The sequence below is a fragment of the Pinus tabuliformis genome, chromosome 2_2, assembly GCF_031772625.1.
Source record: "Pinus tabuliformis cultivar Carrire ecotype Pingquan chromosome 2_2, CPIR1, whole genome shotgun sequence".
Taxonomy (NCBI): domain Eukaryota; kingdom Viridiplantae; phylum Streptophyta; class Pinopsida; order Pinales; family Pinaceae; genus Pinus; species Pinus tabuliformis.
Window position 1 is genome coordinate 373,962,602 of NC_142300.1, and position 15,768 is coordinate 373,978,369.

The window sequence follows — 15,768 nt, forward strand, 5'->3', positions numbered from 1 at the left end:
ATAAGGTTAGAATTAGATAGTTTTCTTTTCAAATGAAAAGGGTCTGCTAGCCTAAATGCACACAATTAAGTGAAGAAAAAAGGTTAGGGTAAGTAAAGTGCAGGTAGAAGAAAGGTTGTAGAAGTACAAAGTTGATTGATGCATAAGCACATTTATCATGCTTGATCATGTGTTGCATTGTGCAGGAGCAGTTATGAAGGTGAAAAGATCTTCACAAGTTGATTTGGTTAACTTACCCTCATTTCATTTCACCCCCCACTACATACTTACTAGTTTCCTCATTATCCCATCATTTCTTAAGAAAATACCCTTGTCCCTTCTTTTTTACCATTGCCCCTTGGTTTCACACATTTCCCTAGCAAACTACTCTCCAAAGGTAATTTCTACCCAAAAACCCCTTTTTCCTAGTGTGAAACCCTTTCCCCTTGGAAAAAACCACTTTCCCCTTGTAATTTTCCTAAAACCCATAAAACCCCCCTTGTCCTAAGTCTTTATTCCCTCCTCTGATTTATAAAGTTAACTCTGCCATACCCATAAAACCACTTTTAACCTAAGTTTTATTGAACCTTGCTTATTCACTAAAATAATTACAAATTTTTTGTAATTATTCCCTAAGCCCCGCTAATCTCAACACCTGTTCCATCCATGCATCTCGACAATGCGATAGCTATCAGATTATCTGCTTCCAGATCCAATGACCCACAACAATATCGCACGCTCCCGATCTCCTAGCTTTACCTGCCCAAGAGCACATGATATTTGTGGTTTTGCTTGAGCCCCTTGTGGTTACATGGCAGTCCCACGTTAACTCGTGTGCCCTTGAAGAAAAACCACCCCACGGCCAAAAGCAGTGTGATGAGCCTACGAAACCCGTACCTGCGTATGATAAAACCATCCACTATTCACTTAACCCTCCCATGCCAAATTTTAAAATTTTCCCATTTAAACACCAAAACCCTCACTTTCGCTCTTTTCGCCCGTTTACATAGTAAAAAATGTATAACCCTTCTTGCACCACCCTAAGCCTCTGCAACCTATTTTGACCCCCAATTACTATCCAAACACTATCAGGACTCCGTCCACTGACTTTCTTGTTCCCTGAATCCATTTATCACCTCCCTATCAACTTGTTTTTTTCTTAACAATTGTTGTATTTTGCAGGCGATCATATGATCTGTTAATCACCCTATGAGTGATCTCAGTTAAGAATTATTAAATGGAGGTATTACAAACTCATGTGTTGGTGTGTGTGTCTAGTTTATTTAAGCAACAGAACGATCATATTGCAAATACATAGACACCTGAAATGGAAGACAGTAGAGAAACATAGTAAGCAAATATAAGAACACAAGAAATTAATAAGGAGTTCACCCTATCCTCCAGGGCTACATCTCCGGTCCAGCTTTCAGTGGTGGCCTTCTTTATTTGTGTTTTAAAGCAGAGAATTACAAGGAAGGAGCTCAATAAGAGTCTCCTATCACAAGATAGCTTGGTAGAGTGGTTCTTGGATTCCCCAAGCCGCTAGAGTGCACAGACTCTTGGCCTTACCAGCTTTTTGACCTCTCGGGTCTACAACGAAAGGAGCCGAATGTGGTGCTCGGCCCTAACAGATTTCCTTCAGGGATGGCTCGAATTTCTAAAGCCCTCTAGTGCTCGACACTGTCTTCAGTCAACTCGGCCCTCTGTCTTCTTATTGCTTTTTGCTCTCTCTATCTATTTTCTCTATTCTTTCGTGTGTGTCCCTTCTGTTGGTCTGTGCATGGCTTTAAAGCCACTCGAGCTCATGGTTGTTCGATTCCTCTCCCAACTCTGTCGGATCGCCTGCTATAGCTTCACTTGGAGTTCCATGTCTCGGTGTCATCATCAGACTCACAGGGAGTGGCCACTTCTCCTCCTACGAATTGTACCAGCTTACTTCATTGGTTTAGTTCTTCAGTTACATCATGGGGTGAGTCATCTGCCACCTTAGCGGTCAAAGTGGACCTCAAATTCTTCTAAATCACGGCTTAATCCCTCGTTACATCCGATCTTACCATTGAGTGCGATATCAATCGTTAGATCTAGATCCGTCAGATCCAATGCCATCAGCTCATTTCTCGCGGTTGACTTGCTCAACCATTAGCACGCGATGAGCAGCAATTTTCTCTCTCCTCCGCTTACCATGTATCAGGCGTTGAGTGGAATCACTTTGTTTTCACCAAATCTGCTTACCGCCCAAGGATGCCCCTGATGAATACCGGTGGTTTTTGGAGCGTAGGTCCTGCCTTAGCCTTTAGCCTTTTTCCCCATAATTCTCCCGGCTCCCATGCCACCAAGCGCTCGAGGCCCCTCCTTTTTAAGGGTTTTTTCCCAGCGATGCGCGATAAGCACTAATTGTGCATCAAAAACTCCCTCTGTTTCCCAATCCAGGCTTCCTAGGGGCTAGTTTTGCCTCTTGCACAGTCTCCATGGGCCTCGGTCAGCACGCTTTGACTAAGGTACTCATCGTTCCACGCTGGCTGCCAACTGCCACTATTTTAGAGGTGTTTTTGATCACTGCTCTCAATTCTTTGAAGTCTGTCCTGACCTGGTACAGCCATGGTTCTTTTGATTATTCTTTATGGATCCAATTCAGATCACAACCTTCCCACTGAAAAGCTTTTGGACCACCAAAAGTTGGTTTTTCAAGCATCGACTAAGTGAGGGTACTACTGTCTCACTTGCCCAATCTCAATCCACTTTGCACTGCTCGGCTTCGAACCTTTGAGTCCAATTCTGAGGTACTCAACATCTCCTCTGTGCGTTGTCCTCACCTTCCTGTCCAAGACTGTGTCTTCCTGCAATTCATTCAGATATTCAGGTAGCAGGTCATCAATAGAAGGCAATTGACTTTGCTCTTCAGGATCCTCAATCATTGAAGGTTCAAACAATCTCAAGCAATCTGCATTTACAACTGAGTAGATGTGCATGTAAGCTGGTAGATCAAGGCAAAAATCATTTTCATCGATCTTCTCAAGTATCTTAATGGGTCCATACCTAATAGGCTTTAGCTTTTTACCTTCACCTTGCATCATCTCTTTGCTGATATACAGCCAGACCTGGTCACCAACTTGGAAACTATGCTCCACCCGATGCTTGTCATGCCTTGCCTTGTATTTGGCTTGGCTCTTTTCCAGTTGTTCCTGTACTGCCTGGTGGATCTTCTGGATCTGTTTAATGAACCTAGTTTCCTTGTCCACATCACTGTGTCCATCAACGGTGGTATCTTTACCAAAGACAAAATCCAAAGGAGACCTTAGTGTGAAACCATAACAGGTTTCAAAAGGAGATCTCTGTGTAGAATAATGTTTTGCTCTATTGTAAGCATGCTACACATAACACAATTTTTCATCCCAAAGCTTAGGATGTTTTTTGCAATATCCTCTTAGTAGCTAGATCACTCTTCTGTTAACTACTTCTGTCTAACCATTAGTTTATGGATGAAAAGTTGTGCTTTTCTTCAATTAGGTGTCCATCAGCTCCCACAGACTTGACCAAAACTTCCCCACAAATTTGGTGTCTCGATCAGATACAGTAGAAGTGGGTAACCCAAAATGAACCCATACATGTTCAAAGAATAGTTTTGCAGTTTGTTCAGCTGTAATATGCATATTAAAAGGTATCAAAATGCACATTTTGTTGAACCTATCCACAACCACATACAGATAATCATGACCTTTTCTAGACTTAGGCAGTCCCCCAACAAAACCCATGGAAACACTTTCCCAAGGGTGAGAAGGAACTGGTAATGGAGTGTACAGGCCTAGCTTTCTATTGCTGGCTTGCTTTTGGCACACATAGTAGACCCTCTCACATATCTAGAAACTGTCTCATTCATTTTTGGCCAATAACAAAATCTTTGCAGTTGTGCAACTGTTTTACTTACCCCAAAATGACCTGATATCAGAGAAGTGTGTGCCTCTCTGATTATCTTTACCCTCTCTATTTGTGGAATGTAGAGTTTCCCACAATGATATAAGAGTCGGTCCTTCACATAATAATCCAATTCTTCTACCCTTTTGCCTTGACTCAAAGTTGCATATACATCTCTAAAGTCTATATCTTGAGCATATTGTTCAATGTAACTTTCATGTAGTACAGAATTATGCTTAAGTATAGTAGATGCATTTATAATGGGTCTAGATAACATGTCTGCAACTTTGTTATGTATGACCTTTTCATATCTAATGACTAAATGAAATTGTTGTAGAAAACCCATCCACTTGTAATGTTTTGATTGCTACAACTTAGTTTTGGAGTGTATTTTTTTTAGTGGTTGATGATCAGTATGTATTATTGTCTCTTTGCCCATTAAGTAATGTTTCCACTTTTTCACACTCTAAACTAATGCATACAATTCTTTATCATATGTAGAATAGTTAACTACTGCAGGATTAAAAGTCTCAGAATGATAACATATGGGTTTACCATGCTGTGTCAACACTACTCCCATGGCATAGTCACTAGCATCCATTTGGATCTCAAATGGTCTTTGTAGATAAGGTAGTGCTAGTACAAGTGTTGTACTAATATTTTCTTGCAAGGTGTCGAAGGCTTTTTGATGTTTGCCTCCCCACTGAAACACCTTGTTCAATCCTGTCAAAGCATGTAAGGGAGCTGCAATTGAGGAAAAGTTAGAGATGAACTTCCTCCAATATTGTGTTGCTCCTAAGAAGCTTCTCACTTCTGTAGCAGACTTGGGTTTAGGCCAGTTTACAATGACTGCCACTTTAGAGGGATCTATTTTCAATTCACCACCCCCTACTATATGACCCAAATAATTTAGAGATGTTTTGCCAAATTCACATTTGGAGAGTTTAACATAAAGTTTTTCTCTTTTCAAAACATCTAATGTCTGCTTAACATGCTTTAAGTGTTCCTCCAATGTTTTACTAAAAATCGGAATGTCATCCAGATACAAAATAACAAAATCATCAAGAAAAGACCTGAGTACATCATTCATTAATCTCATGAAAGTAGCAGGGGAATTGGTCAAGCCAAAAGGCATAATAAACCACTCATACAATCTCTGCTTTGTTTTGAAAGCAGTCTTCCATGCATCTTGCTCTGCAACTATGACCTGATGGTATCCACTGTGCAAGTCCAGCTTGGTGAAATAAATAGCTTCCTTCAATTAATCTAAAAGATCATCTGTGCGAGGAAGGGGATAACGATTTTTTATTGTTATCTTATTCAGCGCTCGGTAGTCAATGCACATTCTCCACAAGCCATCTTTCTTTCTCACCAAAACGATTGGTGACCCACATGGTGATGTGCTAGGCCTGATGAACCCCTTCTTGAGCAAATCCTGCACCTGCTTCTTGATTTCAGCATTCTCTAAAGCAGACAAGTTGTACATTCCAATGTTAGGCAATGGAACATCTTGCTGCAAAATAATATCATGTACTATTTCCTTCTTGGGTGGCATACCTTTAGGTTCTTGGAATAGGACATCATACTCTGAAATAATCTTTTCTATATTAGCTTGTTGCTTAGCATTACAGCCCTAAAAATATATTTGTTTTATCAGGTTTCTTCTCCTTTACAACCATTAGTAAGAATTGTTTGCATGAATTTATCATTCTTTTCATCTGCCCTGAGTTTATGAGAGTATAATTATTCTTGAGCTTATGAGCTCTTACAAAGTATTCAATTCCATCTTTAACAAGTAGATACTTGTTCTCAGCTCTATAGAAAATAGCCTTTCTATCATACAATAAGGACTCCCTAAAACAATTCCACATATATCCAAAGGAATTATGTCTAACTCAACCTCATCTACAAATGTTGACCCAAAAGAAAACTTAAGTTTGCACTGTCTAGTCAGTTGTAGTTGTGCTTTATCATTCAACCATCCTAATGGGTATGGTTTCTTGTGAGGTGTAGTTGCTAATCCCAATTTCTTTACAATTGCTTCAGAAATCAAATTTACTTGTCAGCCACTATCAAACAAAGTATAAATCTTTTGATGTTTGGAAACAACTTGAATATGGAAAAGCTCATGTCTTTTTCTCTCATGTTCTTCATCAATAATAGATTGAGCAGAATTACTAGTAGATGCTTCAGAATTCTTACCTTTTATACCTATGGCCGCAATGGTTGTTTCATCTCCCGAGTCTAACCCCAAATCTTTCTAGATAGCTGCAACAGTCTTCTTCTTCTTGCCCTCGGACTTCTTAGGTCTCAGCTCTAGATGCAGAGTCCAATAGTGCTCATCATCATGCCCATCCTTTCTATAGTGAGTCCATGAAGCTTTGCTCTTCTATGCAGTGTTAGCCTTCCTTGCTTTCCACTTCTATTTTCTTTTATCCTTGCTCTTGCTTGCAGTGGGTTGGGATGGTCCCCCAACTTCTGGATTTCCATTCTTTCCTCTAGCCTCTAGATGAGTAGCTTGTACATATACCTCATCTATACTAGCGGGATTAAACATGAGGATGGTATGCCTCATGTAGCTGTGTAGACCACCAATGTACTTCAAAAGAGTCTCTGGTGAGTCTAATGAGATCCCTAGAATCAATGCTCTCTTTCTAAATTCTTGAGTGTACCCTTGCACACTTTTCCCTTTCAACTACTGAAGAGTTTGCCAACTCATCATGGCTTTTTGCATGTAGGCCAATGGATAGAATTGCTTCTTGATGGCAAAAACAAATTCACTCTAGACAGAGATAGTCTTACCATGTATTTTCATGTCAGCTTAGGTTCTGCCTTCCCACCAAACCAAGGCAGTGCCTCCTAGGCGTAGGCTTGCCAGCTAAATTTTACTCTTGTCCAAGTCGATGTTCTGCACTCTGCAATACACATCAATTTGTCTATTACAATTGTCCAACTTTTCAGCATTTAGCTCTCCATCATATATATGCAAGCCAAATTTAACATCTAGCTTGATCAAAGATGCTTTCTTATTATGGACAAGGCTATTAGGAGGTGTGAGAAAGTTTTCCTCTTTCCCTTTTCCTTTTGAGTGGTCATGGGAATGAGATTCATCTTCTTCGTTATCTTGTTTAGAACCTGATGAATCCTCATCCTTATGCTTTCTAAAGTCCCTATACATTTCTTCTATCATAGACTTTATAGCTAGGAAACTCTCTATGAATTGAGGGTTTGGTCCCACAGAACCTTCCTCTAACATTTTCTTCTGAGAATAGACTCTCCCAATTTCAGGATTAGTTTCGACCAACTCTGGTTCTCCTAATTTGAGCTTTGATCTAGTGAGCATTCAATAGCTAAATCATCACAAGCTTGTCTAACCTTATAGCCTAAAGCTCTGATACCACTTGATCTGTTAATCACCCTATGAGTGATCTCAGTTAAGAATTATTAAATGGAGGTATTACAGACTCATGTGTTGGTGTGTGTGTTTAGGTTATTTAAGCAACGGATCGATTAGATTGCAAATACATAGACACTTGAAATGGAAGACAACAAAGAAACACAGTAAGCAAATATAAGAACACAAGAAATTAATAAGGAGTTCACCCTATCCTCCAGGGTTACATCTCTGATCTAGCTTTTAGTGGTGGCCTTCATTATTTGTGTCTTAAAGCAGAGAATTACAAAGAAGGAGCTCAATAAGAGTCTCCTGTCACAAGATAGCTTGGCAGGGTGGTTCTTGGATTCCCCAAGCCACTAGAGTGCACATACTCTTGCCCTTACCAGCTTTTTGACCTCTCGGGTCTACAATGGAAGGAGCCCAATCTGGTGCTCAGTCCTGAAAGATCCCCTTCAGGGATGGTTCGAATTTTTCAAGCCCTCTGGTGCTCGACGCTATCTTCTGTCAGCTCGTCCCTCTGTCTTCTTACTGCTTTTTGCTCTCTCTGTCTGTTTTCTCTATTTTTCCATGTGTGTCCCTTCTACTGGTTTGTGCATGGCTTTAAAGCCACTTGAGCTCATGGTTGTTCGATTCCTCTCCCAACTCTGTCGGATCACCTGCTATAGCTTCGCTTGGAGTTCCATGTCTCCTTGTCATCAACAAACTCATAGGGAGTGGCCACTTGTCGTCCTGCGAACTGCGCCAGCTTAGTTCGTCGGTTCGCTTCTTTAGTTACGTCATGGGGTGAGTCATCCGCCACCTTGGCGATCAAAGGAGACCTCAATTTTTTCTAAATTGCAGCTTAATCCCTCGTTACATCCGATCTTACTGTCGGGCGTGATATCTCTTAGGTTCCTATACCAATAGGTTTTATTTCTCATGATTGAATATGGAAGTGCCAAATATGATCATCCTTTCCATGCTGCAAAGGTTCCATATTTTGTATATAAATAGAGAAAATTAAAAAATGTAAAGAGGGTATGCCCTAAAAGAAAAATCAAAGGGCAAGGAGAATGAATTGGTCGACAAAAGAAAAGAAAATGAACCCCAAAGAAAGACCAAGAAAGTGGCCAATCAAAATGCCACTACTATCTTATTTTGTGCAAAGCAAGTTCACAAAGTGCAAACACTGTTTCATCACAGTTAATGGATGGCCCAATAGTTCAATCTAGGCCATTCCATATTTAAATTTCCTGCTATAGAATAGAGAATGAAGGTCTGTCCATACAGTTCAAGCTTGGCAGATCACTAGCTAAGTAGAGAAGCAAAGGATCTCAACTGCTTAATCTGAGCCCTTGGAGATAATAAGGGTAGACCTAGATAGGAGGGCAGTCAAAATAAAAGAGTTAAATTAGGGTTTGCAAGTTCAAGTGCACCCAATCAAAAGGAAGAAAAAATGGTAGGAATTGTAGAATGGGTAAGTAGATTGAAGTTGCAGAAACAAGACTATCAGCATTGTCATCTCTTTCAATATGGTCAACTTCATGGATATCTCTAATGCCATGGAAAAGGTATGATGACAAATCAGATGTTGCATGTCTAACTTCCCTTCTCCTCCCTCACAACAAATGTTCACTAACATCCCTTAAAGATATTGCAAACTCTTAACTTCATTCCATTTCCATCATAGCTTAAGTGAAACTTCAAGTTTGCTTAAGAGATAAAAGCTACATTTCTTGTGTAAAGTTTTGTTTATCCTAAACGCCCTAAAACCTAGGTGATTTAGCTCATACACCTAGCGTTTCTCCCTCATGCTCATATTAATATACTAACTTTACTATATAGATCCCCTATATTTCCCCTCCCCTTATTATGTATGAAAATCCACAAAAACCCAAAACATATTGTAAATACCCCGCCCCGGCCTAATATGGCTATAAAGTTCCCTTCGGGAGTCATTGGTCCACCTGGGACCAATAAAAACCTGCCATTTGGCACCCTGGGATTCGTTGACCTCCGGTTGAACGAATAACCATAGTCGCTACACAAAAAACATCGAAATTTGGTTAATATTTGATTAATCAAACAACCGCATTCATTTAAACTTCTAACCCAAAGTTCATAACCCCCCACACAAACATTATAAAATATTAAATATGTGGGCAGGTCCCCATGCCATATCGTACCAGCACCTGTGCCTCCCGTCAACCATTGGATCGCACCCGCCAGATCCAACGGCCTGCATTAATATTGGAGCCGCCTCGGTGCACGTATGTTAGCTCTCGATGGAAAGCGGTTTTGCCATCGTACATGGGGACGTGTGTCCCATTCATACTGCATCGGGCCCACTCTGATAGAAACTACCCCCGTACCAAAAGCGGTTCGATGGAAACCATTTACCACCTATTCTCCCCGCCGCGCACGTCATCCCCATGTCTGCGTCTGTGTCAGCGCCCCCACCACTATTCCGTCCACCGTGTCTGCCCCATCACCCGTCCACATCAGCTGCCATGTCACCCTCCATACCCGCTACGCGACAAGGTTACGTCATGCTGACGTCAGCACAAAAAGTGCCAAAAAGTCCGAAAAAACCCAAATTTTCATTAAAAGTCACGAAAGTGATGTTTTTTGTTTATGTTTTATGTGACCAATAGTGGAGACCATGCATGAGAATTACGTTGAATTCACCATTAACGTCCCAGTCTGCCACCCAGGCGCGTTCATACTGCAAACCTAACTCCCCCAGCTCACTCTGCAACTGCATTCCGCAGCAAAGTCTCGTAAAAACAGGTATTTACCCATGAATCGCCCATAAACCCTGTTTTTTCATAATTTCTCTGTTAAAGATCACCGAGAGAGCTAAATTCAACTCAAAGACACTATTGTCCGCAAGCTCTTATTCTCTACCTCACTGTGTAACTGTATTTTCGGGCAAAATCTGCAAATTCTGTGGCCCTCTGATAAATTGTCCATTGAACTTAAGCTCGAGCTCGTGTCCGCCTGCAAAACCACTGAAAACACCTGTAAAATCCGTGCTTTTTCCATAGTTTTCTAGCTTCCTCGTTAAAAAACCCTGCAGACTCTGTATTCCCTTTGAGTTCCACTCAGTAAGGCCACCTTCACACAGAGCTCAAACTACAAAATTCTTGCTAAAAACCCATTGTCACTACTCTGTTTCCTGTTGAGACACAGACTCAAAATCCAACTATAAACACAGTGAATCATGGAGGCTCCAGTGGCCCTAAACATTGCACCCTTGAATGCCCCTCATAGGGAGTTAGAGTGGTTGCCTCTTACTGATAGGGATTTCCAAATTGATGACATGGAGGGAGATAAGCCTCACCTACAAGCTTTTTGTGAAATAAGAATAATCACAGGAAAAAAACTGACATGCTTAGAATCTAGGAGTCTAATATGCCTATATAGTACCTGCCTTCAGTCAATGTCTTTCCTGACCTCATCCTTCAATGTTGTGCTAATTATGAGCCTTCTCAAAGGGCAGTGATGGACCCTTCTGGAAATGTCCTCTTTTATATCACCCCTCAGTCTATAAATGAGATGCTACACTTCGAGCCAGCTCAGGTGGTCCCACTCACCATGGTTGGACCAAGCCTCCACGTTGTCCTCTGTAGAAATTGACCGAATTGCCAAGTGTTTATGCCACAGATTGCTACTCCAGATCACCATGCCTGGGAGGCTGGCAAAACGCTCATAGACATGATTTCCTACATCCTGGGATTCAGAACACTGTCTTTGCTTTGATGACATGTTTGCTCCAGGACAGCCCCCTGCTGTCAAGTATGACTAACCTTCATAGCTAACAAAATGCATGAGTAGTTCATGAATTTAGAAAGAGAGAGAGTGTTCAAATACACTGCATACATATACCATTTGATGTTGTACTATCAACCTGATAGTTTCCCAGTTCCCCTCAAAAAATTGGATGCTAAGGGGGAGCGAAGGTCTGTAATAGCCACCTGTTTGTTGTCAATAACTCCTCCTGCCAGGCTCTCTGCTGAAATGCAGAAAATCTTACACCTCTCAAAGGAATACAACATTGGTGATTGGTATTTTTACCAAAACCATACAGTGATCAGGATCTATGGCTGTCAATTAGCTCCCTACAAGCTGCCAAAGTATGTCCCTATGAGACTCTTTTCCCACTACCAACAAAATTCAGATTTGACTCATTTCTATAATGCTAGGAAAAAGGCACAGCTCAAGATAAGGCACCAACTGGGCCCTTTTATCAAGCATGGAAGGAGGCTGACACTTTTCTGAGAGACAAACTTAAGTTGAAACAAAGTTTTATTTGGGTACCATATGACCCTAAACATTTCATAAGCTTTAGGAGAGTCAAACACAAGCTTACAGGATATGTGCACTATAGTGTCCCTCAAATTGAACAATATGCTAATCAACAGGAGTGGATAGAAGGCACACTAGTTGAGGAACTTACTGAAGAAGAGAGATTAGAAAAAGAAATGAAACAGTTTGAAAAGACACTTGACCTAGACTCTGTTGGATAGGTGTTTTTCACATTGCCTCGACACCTTGGAGCGGGCACATCATCTGCCACAACTTCCCAGCAACCCGCCCAAGAAAGTGATCCACCTGCAACGACATCTAAAGGCAAAGCAGTGCAGCATTCAGAGCAACAGGAGATAATGGCAGACCGGCCAGACACAGCAAAAGAACAAAATCAAGGGCAAGTCCCTTCAACACAGGCAAAAGCACCTAAAATCCCTGTCTTACAAACTCCTCTCAATGAAGAAAGAGCCAAGAAAAGGGACAGGAAGGAAGAGACACCCACAAGGGCATCCACAGAATAGCAAGGAGAGAAAAGAAAAATACTAAACCCCTACTCCAAGGAAGAATTTATAGAGGAGACAGTAGGCAATCAAAGGGGTGAGGAAACAACCGAACAGTAGATTCCTCCAACTATGGAAACATCAGCTAGCTCCTTTTAGTAGGAGCAAGAGAGACAACAAGGTGTGGAGGTTACCTCCACCAAGAAGCAGAGCAAGCAAGGCTCTGACATAAAGAGGGCATTCACTAAAATCAAGGCCTGAAATGAGCCGGTAAGGTTCCAACTATATAACCAATTACTAAGAATGGCTCCCACCAATCAACAGAGGCTAATGGCAGCCTATGATATCCAAGAAGGGAAAATGACCCTCAATCATTTCACGCCTACAGTACAGTAGCCCCAGTCAGCTGCTGATTATATCAGAACCAATCTAGAAGTCCTTGCTAAAGATGTCCACCCAATGGATCAGATTGAGTTACACAAACAAACTAGAGAAATGGTGTACTCCACCCTCGCAGATAAGGAAATATTGGCCCACAGATTACAAAATTCACTTCACAACACTTCTACCCAATTGGAATTGGAGAAAGCTTCATCACAAGCCAAGGACAATAGAATCAAATCGTTGGAGGAGATCATTATGGAGCTGGGACATGATCCCAATGATCCCAAGGGCGTACAAGCTTTAATTAAGAAGAAAGAAGAAGACATAGCAGCCCTCAGAAAACAACTCAGGCTACCATCCACAATACATCCTCAAACCACAGAGGTAGCACAATAGAAATAAGAAGAGGATGTAGTAAGTTTTCTTATGATGATGCATGAAAGACTGATAGAAACAGAGAAAGCCTTGGAGGCATCACTGCAAGAAAAACCGGGAGAGTTGGCCTCTCAGCCAGCTCAAACAATTCTAACTCTTGGAACTGCTCCTCCTACAGTCAGCGTCCCTCCTACTGATCTAACATCAACAGTAGGTACCTCAGCTCTAGCCTCAACTTCAGCAACAGTTACAGCAACAACTACAGCAGCAGCAGAACAAGAAGCCAGCCTGAGTATGGAGGATATGATGAAAGAAATAAAGGCTCTAGAACTGCAAATGGCAGAATTAAAAGAGGCCAAAGAAAAGCTGGCCAAAATCGAGGTAAAATATGACAAATCAAAGATGGATGTAGCTGAGAAGACAAGGGAAATAAAGGCCTTGGACAATAAAATAAAGTCCTTAGAGAAAGAGCTTACTCTAGATAAAACTCTAGCTGAAATCAAGAAAATTTTGTGGGCCAAAATCGGCCAATCTATCACTGACCAATGGCAATCGATTCAGACTATACATGAGCAAATAGAATTGATAGGCTTAGCTCAATTTGAGGCTCAAAAGGCTAGAGCATCATTGGGAAATATGCCTGAGCAAGCCAATAGGATGATTCAATTTTTAAACACTCATACCAAAGAGCAGTTGGCAGCACTAGATATCAGGAACAAGACAGAGACCATTTTGATGGTGAAAAAGGTACTGACCCTAAGGAATTTTGTACAAACTTTAGAAAGAAAATGCCAAGAAATGCAGGCAGAAATAAATGCCTTCAGAATAAATTTTACAACATTACAAAGCAAAGGATTGCCCAGCCTGTTAACCAGTAGTGGAAGACTGCTAACACATGAACAGTATGCCAATAGGGTAAATAAGTATGTCACCAATCAAATTACAGCATCCTCAAGCACCTAAGGAGAAACAGGGCCTCCCTATGGACAAAGTCTTTATGACAAATTGGAAAATTTGTTCTACATTGAACATGAGATGAATCATCTTTTTGAAGTACAGCCCAACTTTTACAGATACACTGAAGCTGATGAAACGTTGATAAAAATACAAAGACATTAGTTGCCTACAGAAGACCGGTGGCAAGGAATGCTGGAGGTTTTACCGAGGTAATTGTGTTTCTGTTTTTTTTTTTGGTCAGCTACAGGTCAGCAAATTCAAATGCATGGGCCACCTGTCAAAGGGTAAAAACAGCAAAAAGAAGAAGTCAAATTGTGATTGTAGCTCATTAATGAATAACCATGCACAGATGACAAAGCCAACACAATAACATAGCAAGACATCAAGGCAGCAAATTTAGGAAACGCAGAGTAAAGACGCAGCTACCATCCGACTCACTCAGTCCAAAAAGACAAAAATCTCTGACAAATTGGACAGCTAGCACACCAACATTCACTATAGAATTCATTTCTCTCGTTTACTTCTTCTGAAGAGTTGGTAAAGGAAGTTATGGCTTGAGAACTTATCTACATGATATTTTGTATCCCCTTTTTGTATAAATACCTCCCCATAATATGTATTTGGGGTTGATGATTTTCTCTCTAGACTGCGCTGTAAATTTTGAGACTGTCTAATACAAAGGTCGTTGAAGTTCACTGTTGCTGCACCATCTGAATGTGGATTTGATGTTCTAGGAACTACTACAGAATTCCTTTGTCTTTCTATGGATCAATAAGTTGCTCTAACCTGCGTTTATGTTTTCTGTGTTTGCAAATTTCATACATGTTTCATGATCTTAGTAACAGAGAAAAATAATAGCCCAGAATTTGTTAAAATACACTCTGTGTTCAGTCTCTGCTATTAATTATGTTTTCTTAAGAATTAATCATAAATAGGAATTCTTAGCTGCTCCTGTTTGCACTAATTCTTTCATTTTGAATACTGTTTAGGAATTCTTAACTGCTCCTTGATAATATTCATGCAGCTTCCCTCTACTAGCATAATGAAGGATTCTTGACTGCCCTTCATCCACTGGCTTACATTCCATGAACTTCCAAATCTAAAAATTGTTCCAAGACTGATTATCTTGCTCTGTAGCATTGCCCTTTACCAAAGAAACACTTTCAGCAGTACATCATCATTGACCCCATTGCCCAATGGTATAAACTGTTTTAGATTTGCATCCCAGCTCTATTTGATATCACCATCCAACAAACTAAAAATCAAACTCTGTGCATCATAACTAGCCTAAAATACTCCAAAACAAAGCTAAATTACAAAGAGAGAGCCCTCTCTGGTTGCAGGTAGGCTAGAACCTACAGCTAAAAGACTGGTTAGTGGTTACCTCGGCCGTATTCCCTTCTGGAGGCAGGGAACAACCTGAGTGATAACATCATTGGCGACTCAGTTGGGGAACTAAATGACTATTTATAACTGCTGTCCATTTTCTAAAGCTACAAATGGAGCCTGAAGTTAGCCAGGTAGCCTCTAAAACTCTTCTTGCGGTGCATTTACAGGAGTAAATAAACGCTACTTTAGTCAATCTCTAGTCTAGTTTTATGCTTTAGACAGTTGTCCCAAAGATTTGATCAGTTTCCCTATTTTAACATATTCAAAGGAAAGCCTAGAGCCTCCTATATTTCAAAGAATTTCCTGTAGAATATTGTCACTGTGATCTTTAAAAACAATCCCAGAAAAAACCAAAAAACAAATTTAGAAGCTGGCTCCAAAGAAGAAAACTCGTTACACCAGGTCAAACCCTAATCTAGATCCTGCAGCTATTTTTGAAAACCCCAACTTGATCTCTAAGACCTTTAAAAAACAAGAAAAACTAGAAAAATCTGTTGATTTAGACCCTGATATACTTCAGCAAAACCCTACAAAATCTGAGCTCACCCCTGGGAGAGCAACAGTCATTTCAATAGCCTCTCCTAG

The 15,768-nt window shown here is 40.7% G+C and overlaps 1 pseudogene; it reads left to right on the forward strand.

Annotated features, from left to right (window-relative positions):
- The window catches only part of LOC149192798 (uncharacterized), a 51,946-nt pseudogene extending 39,847 nt beyond the window's left edge, over positions 1-12,099 (forward strand).
- Positions 12,100-15,768: the final 3,669 nt, after the last annotated feature.